Raw genomic sequence first — 9,036 nt, 5'->3', positions numbered from 1 at the left:
GACTTCGACTGCATGGATGCGTTTTGAGGTCACGCATACGCATGATACAGAGAAGAAAATATTTGTCTTATTTCACTCTCACCTCTGCTTTTGCCTCACATTCCCATTAAATGACACCCCCACCCTCATCTCGATGCTCCGACAGTGTTTGCTATGCTTATGTGGGTCTGATACCTTTCTAGTGAACATTTCCATTGTTCTAAGTCATTTATTCCCTCAGTATGGTGCGGAATGCCAGAGGGGGGCACCCACTGGCGTGCCTGTTTAACATTAACATTTGAGGTTATTCTAGTGCTTCTTATTTTGGCATGCTTAAAGTTTTGCTTTTTTTAATAAACTCTGAGGGGGGCTCTTAAGTCCGGATGTCGCAGAGTCCTGCTGCTGTTAAAATAATAAATGCAGGAAAGCCCACATACAACAAAGGAATAACTAAAATAGCCACATTTGTGCATTCTTGACCATGCACGTATACGCAGTAAGATGGTTTATTATAGGGTCGACTGTTGCTTGAATCTAACCACAGCTGGTGATAAAGAAAGCAAGAATAATCACTCAAGGTTTGTTGTCCATTTGAGCTTAAAGTTGACCTTCTAAAAATGTTATGTTACTAATAGCACCGTATTATGATAAAAGTACATTCTTGTGTATGAATATTATCCCTCTAGAGAGGATCGTGTTTGATGAGTAGACATACCTGGAAAGTAAATAATGAACAGCCATGATCAACTTTGGGGTAAAGGCTCAAATAGCAGATAACTGGTTTACTGGAAGTCTAGTGCTTCTTATTTTGGCATGCTTAAAGTTTTGCTTTTTTTAATAAACTCTGAGGGGGGCTCTTAAGTCCGGATGTCGCAGAGTCCTGCTGCTGTTAAAATAATAAATGCAGGATAGACCACATACAACAAAGGAATAACTAAAATAGCCACATTTGTGCATTCTTGACCATGCACGTATACGTAAGATGGTTTATTATAGGGTCGACTGTTGCTTGAATCTAACCACAGCTGGTGATAAAGAAAGCAAGAATAATCACTCAAGGTTTGTTGTCCATTTGTGCTTAAAGTTGACCTTCTAAAAATGTTATGTTACTAATAGCACCGTATTATGATAAAAGTACATTCCTGTGTATGAATATTATCCCTCCAGAGAGGATCGTGTTTGATGAGTAGACATACCTGGAAAGTAAATAATGAACAGCCATGATCAACTTTGGGGTAAAGGCTCAAATAGCAGATAACTGGTTTACTGGAAAATAGAGCAGCATTACATATCATGTCAGGAATTTACTTTAGTTTAGACCAAACCCCCTATCTGGCTACATGTTTTGGCTACTTTTTTATTCAAGCCCCTATACTAACTGAACTTTTTAAAACCATTTGGCAAGGTTTAGAATCATAGTTTTAGCACAATGACTGATTGGCAGGTGATCAGGGTGGAATAGCATTTACACCACAATTGTAATGTGTTTACATGCATGCTACGACTGAACGAGGTTACAAGGAAAGAAAGCGTCATTCAATGCTGCCCACTTGTGATCAGGTTGTCAGAAACAGATGTTAATGCCAGGTGTAAACAGGGGTAAGATATACGTGGTTGCTTACTGTTGTTGTTTTTGTTTCATATGTTAAAAGATGCATTAAATATTTTGAGCAGGACTATTTGTGTTCCCATCAATATTGCATTGCTCTGTTAGGTAGAAACACCTATGAATAAATGTACGTCACAGGTGGGAAGGAAGTGAATGAGTTTAGCCGCTGGGGATTGGTGTTGTTTGCATCACTAGTTTATCTGATGCTAAGGGAGCCGTTGAATGCTTGACAGTCCAGTTCTGCCAGATCGCTGTTTTTCTGACAACTGACAAGCACACACTGTGAGATAGAGGAATAGAAAGCTAAAATAAAACTGAAGCAGTTTCAATTTTATTTTTCATTTCAGCTATATACTGAAAGTATATGCTGGAGGTTTTACTTCGGGATATATATATATATATATATATATCCTAAAATCTTTAAAACACAAATAACCCAAATAATAAAAACACAATTACAATTAATTTTGTTCTGTTGGTGGATATTCTTACCTATTTGACATGGAATATGTATGTTCTCATGAAAATTAAATTGATAATTCCGTTTCTAAATACGGAACATGGTACAGTCTTTGGAAAGTGACAGGATTCATTCACGTTTGTAGTCGGTGAACATCAGACGTTATTTTAGCTCCAGTAAAATGCCGTTTATTATTATTTTTCTAACTGAAACATCAAATAATGCATCTTCTGAACTCCTCTAACCTTCCAGTTTCTACTGAAGTAGTCAAAAGCTAACATTAAAGTGAACGGCCACTAAGTCTTTTGGAATGTAAAACTTTGCACAGAAGGGTTCAGTCTCCTGTGCTTACCGTTTCAAGAAATTTTGGCATGGAGCAATGATTTTAGAGTCCTTTGGTCACCTTCTAAGTCTGATTACTGTGCACTTTTTTCTTCCTTCTTACACTGTTAGCTGAGGTTAGACCAAGAGCATCCTTAATCACATCAACATTTTTTTGTTCAGGCCTAATAGTAACGCATAATATGTGTAAGTTTACGAAATGATTTATGCTGATACATCTTAATACTGTACACCCAAACAAAAGAGATGCAGATGTGAACCCAGCAAAGGACTAGATGGCTATTGGTTCTTTGGCTGGTATGACATGCAGCTCAGGAATGTGCCCGTCATTACAGGCTCCTCACGGTTGGCCTCTCTTGGCCCTGTTTTAGCCGTCTGATTGAGAACTGAAACATCAAATAATGCATCTTCTGAACTCCTCTAACCTTCCAGTTTCTACTGAAGTAGTCAAAAGCTAACATTAAAGTGAACGGCCACTATGTTTTCACTAACAACCCTATATGAAGTTTCTATCTGATGCAGTAGATTTGCATGCAGGCTGGAAGTGATGCTCTCAGCCAGTGGACACTGCGGGTACAGAGCGCGTGTCGACTCTGTGATGCAAATGAAGTGATTTGGTCCTGATTCACGTGGTCTGATTGTTATCAGCTTTTCTCACGACTTCTGCTCTTTTCCAACCCCAAACACAAAGGTGAGGAACCCAAATAATAAAAACACAATTACAATTAATTTTGTTCTGTTGGTGGATATTCTTACCTATTTGACATGGAATATGTATGTTCTCATGAAAATTAAATTGATAATTCCGTTTCTAAATACGGAACATGGTACAGTCTTTGGAAAGTGACAGGATTCATTCACGTTTGTAGTCGGTGAACATCAGACGTTATTTTAGCTCCAGTAAAATGCCGTTTATTATTATTTTTCTAACTGAAACATCAAATAATGCATCTTCTGAACTCCTCTAACCTTCCAGTTTCTACTGAAGTAGTCAAAAGCTAACATTAAAGTGAACGGCCACTATGTTTTCACTAACAACCCTATATGAAGTTTCTATCTGATGCAGTATATTTGCATGCAGGCTGGAAGTGATGCTCTCAGCCAGTGGACACTGCGGGTACAGAGCGCGTGTCGACTCTGTGATGCAAATGAAGTGATTTGGTCCTGATTCACGTGGTCTGATTGTTATCAGCTTTTCTCACGACTTCTGCTCTTTTCCAACCCCAAACACAAAGGTGAGATTTTCTCACCTTGAAAGCAGTGTATGCATATGTTTACAGCAACACTTACAACGTGATCTCTTGGTGAGAAATTAAATAAATGGATGTTCAACAGTTTTAGGTTTAATTTGATCTTGTCTATATAGGAAAATGTGCATTATGAAACACATAGTATTTTTCTGTTAAACATGCATTACATTGGCTCATTGCAGTTGAAGAGGAGCAGGCTGGTCAGTCCACGTCTTTGTGTGCCAAACACTGTCCTCTTTGTCTCAGCTTGGCCTATCTGGGAACACAAAGTGTGTTTGGTCGCATTACAGCATAACTGCTAAACAAACAATGTCATCCAGAGAGAAAAACTGCCTGTGTTCATCTATTGGACAGAGCCATTACTGCGGGTGATAGAAGGTGATTCGAATTCTATGTTAAGGTGACTTAAAAATCTATTGACGATTCACTGTACTTGATTTTTAATGCATGGGATGGAGCATAGTTATGAATTTAAAGCTTGGTTTGAATCAAACCCACCTCTTGTCAATCATCAATGGCATTTGACTTTGGCATGTGCGTTTTTACTGGAGGAATGTTTATTGTAAATGGCAAATGAAATGGGGTTGTGTAATGTGACTTTATAACCAAGGACTGAGTCACTGTTTCGTATTTCCAACAGTGAAACGAATGTGGTCCGATTAGGCAATCGAGTGGTTGACATTATTGAACAGTAACTACTCACAGCCTATTTAGTTGGATTAATGCATTCCAGTAGAATAATAACAAAAGAATTCAAGAATGTTTCGTGATATGATGTTTGGATTTTTAAATCAAGAGAACCTAAGCCCTCAAGTGGACAAAAATAGTTTATTATTTGTAACTGTGCGTACATTTTCCTGTATTTTCCTGTGCCTATAGCGGATAAATTCATTGGGAAGTGAGTCAGAATTAGCACACAGAGAGCAGATAACAAATCATGCTGGACCTCAGTGGAAGGTGGGGCATGCGTGGGCAGTCTGAAGACTTGTGTGTTTAACAAGAGGTGTGAACCTCATTCAAATTGGCTTTGAATGGCTGTCATTATGGATAGCCTGATCTTTTAAACTCTTTCAAAGGTTTGGGGTCCAAGAACCAAATAAATATGGTTATTTTGAACTTTTGAAATCATCAAAAAATCTGAAAAAAGCATCATAGGTTTAAGTAGATCAGTTTTTGGGTACTAGACAAAATGCATTAAAACATTGATTTTTGGTTCTAGACAAGGCTTGGTGTTTAACAGGTTTTGGCAAATAGACAGAACTCTGTTGATGGATTTTGAATATTAGACAAAATGCATATTTTCTGACAGGATTTAATATTCCTGATGTAGAGACTCGATCTAATATTTTTGGCATCGTTGGCACAATGTCGGCACAATCTAACTAACTGTATAATAAATGCTTCTTGAGCACCTAATCAGCATATTGGAATGATTATGGATCATGTGACATCTTTGCCATCATAGGAATAAATTGCACTTTAAACTGTTATTTTAAGTTTAATAATATTTTACAATATTACTGGTTTTATTGTATTTTTGATCAAATAAACACAGCTTTGGTGAGCATAAAAGACTTCTTTCAAAAACATTTTTAAAAAATCTTGCCGTCCCCCAAACATTTGAATGATAGGGTATATAAAGTTTATAATTTGTGTGATTGGCCCAGTGAAAATGTTGAGAGGGCAAGTAGAAATCTGAACTACTGGGATCCACTTATGAAAATGTTTTAAATGAAAATACTATTTTGTGTTGCCAGCATTACAGTTTGAGTAAAACGTTTTCTTTAAATGTAAAGCATCAAAAATACTCTATAAAATAAATAAATATTTGAATCCCAGATTCGCAAAGTGGTCTTAGGCTTTTGAACCCCACTGTATAACATACAGTTAACAAATAAAATACTGTAACATCACTCCACCCTCATGTTGCTTTAAAAACCTGTTGAAGCATGTGTCATTGTCATAATTCTTTATAATTGCAAGACAAATTTGTCAGATATTTTGTCAGCCAGAGGCAGATCACTGGGTTGTGACCAAAATGACCCTGAGCACGGCATACCACGTGCCCCAACCTGAGCAGAGGGCGATGTGTGACTTTTAACAGTGTACTTTTTGAAAGAGAATGCATGTCTGAATAAGGCCTAAGCAAAATAAGTGTTTGACTATGAAATGAGGAAATAGGAAGTTGTTGCGTATGTAGGCGGTGCCTGTTTTGCATATTCTGACTTCATTTGAAACTATGAGGTCATGGTATGAGCTGGAGAGATTGTTTAGTTTGGCATGACCAAGGCATTGGACAAATAGAGAACACAGCATTTATGCTGGATCAAGGCCATCTGTATGCCTGGATAGTACATCGTTCACTGTCATAAGTTTAAAATCCATATAAAGAAATTTGTTATAATTTAAATTAAAGGTGCCCTCTGTAGTTTTTCCTTACTAAAATATTTTATACAAAGAAATGAAAATGTTTAAAAGGGATCACATGATATTAAGACTCATAGTGTTCTTTTAGTATAATTTATGTAGTATTATAATATTTATTAATATTTTAATCTTCAGTTTTCATTTTAGTTTGGTTTAGTATTTTTGTTATTTGCTTTTGTCACTTTTATGAGTTTTTGTTTTTTAATATTAAGCTTTATTTTATTTTTGATTTTTAGTTTTAGTAATTTTAGTATACTTCCACTTAAACTTATTTTATTTTAGTTAGTTCCCAAGGCTACATTTCTAATTTTTCATTTAATATTTTATTTTATTTTAGCTTTAGCTTTATGTAAATGAACAAAAATGAATCCTATCATCAGTTTTCATTTTAGTTAACAGTGCTGTCATATTATTAGCCTAATAAAAGCTTCTTTCACATGACCAGCCCAGTGCCATTCACTTTTCACTGTTCCCATGTATTAATGTAAACGTTTGCTTGCGTAATGAATCATGGCTAACTGAATTTCTACAAAGCTATTGGTAACTGAAAACATTTTTTAATTGGTTTTGCATGATACTGCTTGACACACCAAAGTACTAAGTTCACCTTTAATTAGTCATACTTTTGTGTTAATGTAACCACTTATTTACACAATAAAATATTGAGTAATACTGATGAACTATATTAACTGGTTTTTACACATTTCGATTGTATATACGATGATTTGTTCACTATAGTAATACAAGTGTTATATGTCACACAGTGATTAATTAGATTCCCTAACCTAAATGAGCATGATTACTAAACTCTTAGGTGAATGAAATGCATCCTATGACACACTAAATATTGTCGCTCATGCATGATGCACAAGTGAGTGTTTCTGTGAATGCCAATGTGCCCAGATGCCCCACTGAGTAGGTAATCTAACTACAGAGATATTGGGATTATGGTCAGTGTGATTAAAATGGGATTTGGAGTCTGTTGCTTGTGGATTAGATAACTCATCCACACTTTTACAGACTGTCCTGTCTGGTGCTACAATAGGAGCAATATGATTCTATAGTACTGTTACATAAAAAGAGTGGAAAGTGTAATGCAAAATCTGTCTTCAGTCAACAAACACCCAGTTTCTAGATTATTTGGGTTTTTAAAAGTTTTATTTTGGTTTAAAAAATATTCAGCTTTCTCTATATAAACACACAATCTGTTGTTCTTTCAAGAAATGAAGGCTATTCTATGAGTGTATGTACTGATGTTTTAAACAAAAGCAGCAAACTGGATTTAACCCAGACAGAGATGGATGCGGATGGTTCAGATACACAAGAAGACAAATGCATTAGTCTCTAGTTCGAGAAACCAATACCTCACAGGTTCTCAGCTGGCAGCTTCATTGAAAAGTGCATGCCAAGCAGCAGTTTCACCTGGGATGAAACCTTTTGTGCTGAGTTTCAAAGAAAAAGCCACATCTGGAACTGGTGAATAAGAAGAAGCGATTCAAAGGGGCAAAAGAACATTTTTAACTATAAATTATTAGAAAAGAGAGCGTCAGAGATTGCTAGTCTGTTAGAAGAGCCCTACAAACCAATAATACAGATGTGCTACAAAAAGCATCAGATAAACTTAAAGGGTTAGTTCACCCAAAAAATTATTATATAAATATTCTATTTAATATATTTGGCTGGTGAACAATGTTGTACTCTAGTATTGTAGATAGTAGAATAATTGAATAATCCTGGGGTGACCGAAGCTAAGAAAAATGGCTCTTTTCAATTCCTTGAATTTTTGGGAATGTGTTGACATTTGTGTTACACTTCCTGTTAGCATTCTATTAAAGGAAGAAAAGAATCCACATCCCTCTTGCAATAGACCAACTATCAGTAATGAATGATTTTCCCAGGATGCAGCTGGAATGGGTTTCTTCTATTAGTTTAAATACAGACTTTGGTTGCAGAATTGTTCCAAAAGCCTGCTTAAAATAGGACATTAACATTTTTCCTCCCTCTTTTAGTAATTACTCAGTTATAAAACTGCATCTAAATGACTAAATATTTCAGCTACAGAGTGTAGTTTAAATGTTAAAGTGATGCATTGGGTAATAGACCCTTCTAAGACAATTGCCATGCCAAAATTGATGGCAGCACTGTGTACCCTATGCTTCTGCCCGATAGCTTAAAATAGGTGAGTGGCTATAGTGACAAGAGCTGTGTCACTCTGAGCTTCAGAATCCAATTATAACTAGTAAATCTCTCCTATGGCATAATTGGCATTAACTGAGAGAGGATGACTTGAACTTGATCACCGGAGCAGGGGTGCAGTCAAGTCATCTGTATGTGATTTTATAGAGGTGCTCAGTGATCCAATAAAATTACTTTCTTGTTTTCTTAATTTCACACTGTAACTTTTGAATTAGCGCTACCTAAATGCCAAAGTGGTGTTTAATTTGCAATTTCACATGGTGCTAATCCTTGAACCACCCTGTTTTAAAATGATTTGTGGAGCAGTCCATTGGCAAGGTGAGTTGACACCCATGGGTTACACACATTTCATTAGCATTAGAGGAAGAGCTGCTCACGTTCAAGGTCCAGAAAAGTACCAAGATGAACGACAAAGTAGTCTGTGTGACATCAGTGGTTCACTCACTGATGGTACTGTCGTGAACACGCGTCCAGTGACGCAGTAGAGACGAAAATGTGGAATAAAGTTGTTATTTTTGTTTTCTTTGCGCAAAAAAGTATTCTCATAGCTTCGTAACTTTACAGTTGAACCACTGATGTCACACGGACTACTTTTTGTCGATCATCTTGGTACTTTTCTGGACCTTGAACGTGGTAGTTTCCTTGCTGTCTATGGGAGCGTCAGAGAAACCTCAGATTTCATAAAAAATATCTTAAATTATGTTCATTTTTGGGTGAACTAACCCTTTAAGATGAGCTGATTGAATGCATGAAATGCATGGTTTTGTTCCAAT

Source organism: Sinocyclocheilus grahami, unplaced genomic scaffold, assembly GCF_001515645.1.
Source record: "Sinocyclocheilus grahami isolate Dianchi unplaced genomic scaffold, SAMN03320097.WGS_v1.1 scaffold131.1, whole genome shotgun sequence".
NCBI classification, from domain to species: Eukaryota; Metazoa; Chordata; class Actinopteri; order Cypriniformes; family Cyprinidae; genus Sinocyclocheilus; species Sinocyclocheilus grahami.
This window is presented reverse-complemented; position numbering follows the sequence as displayed.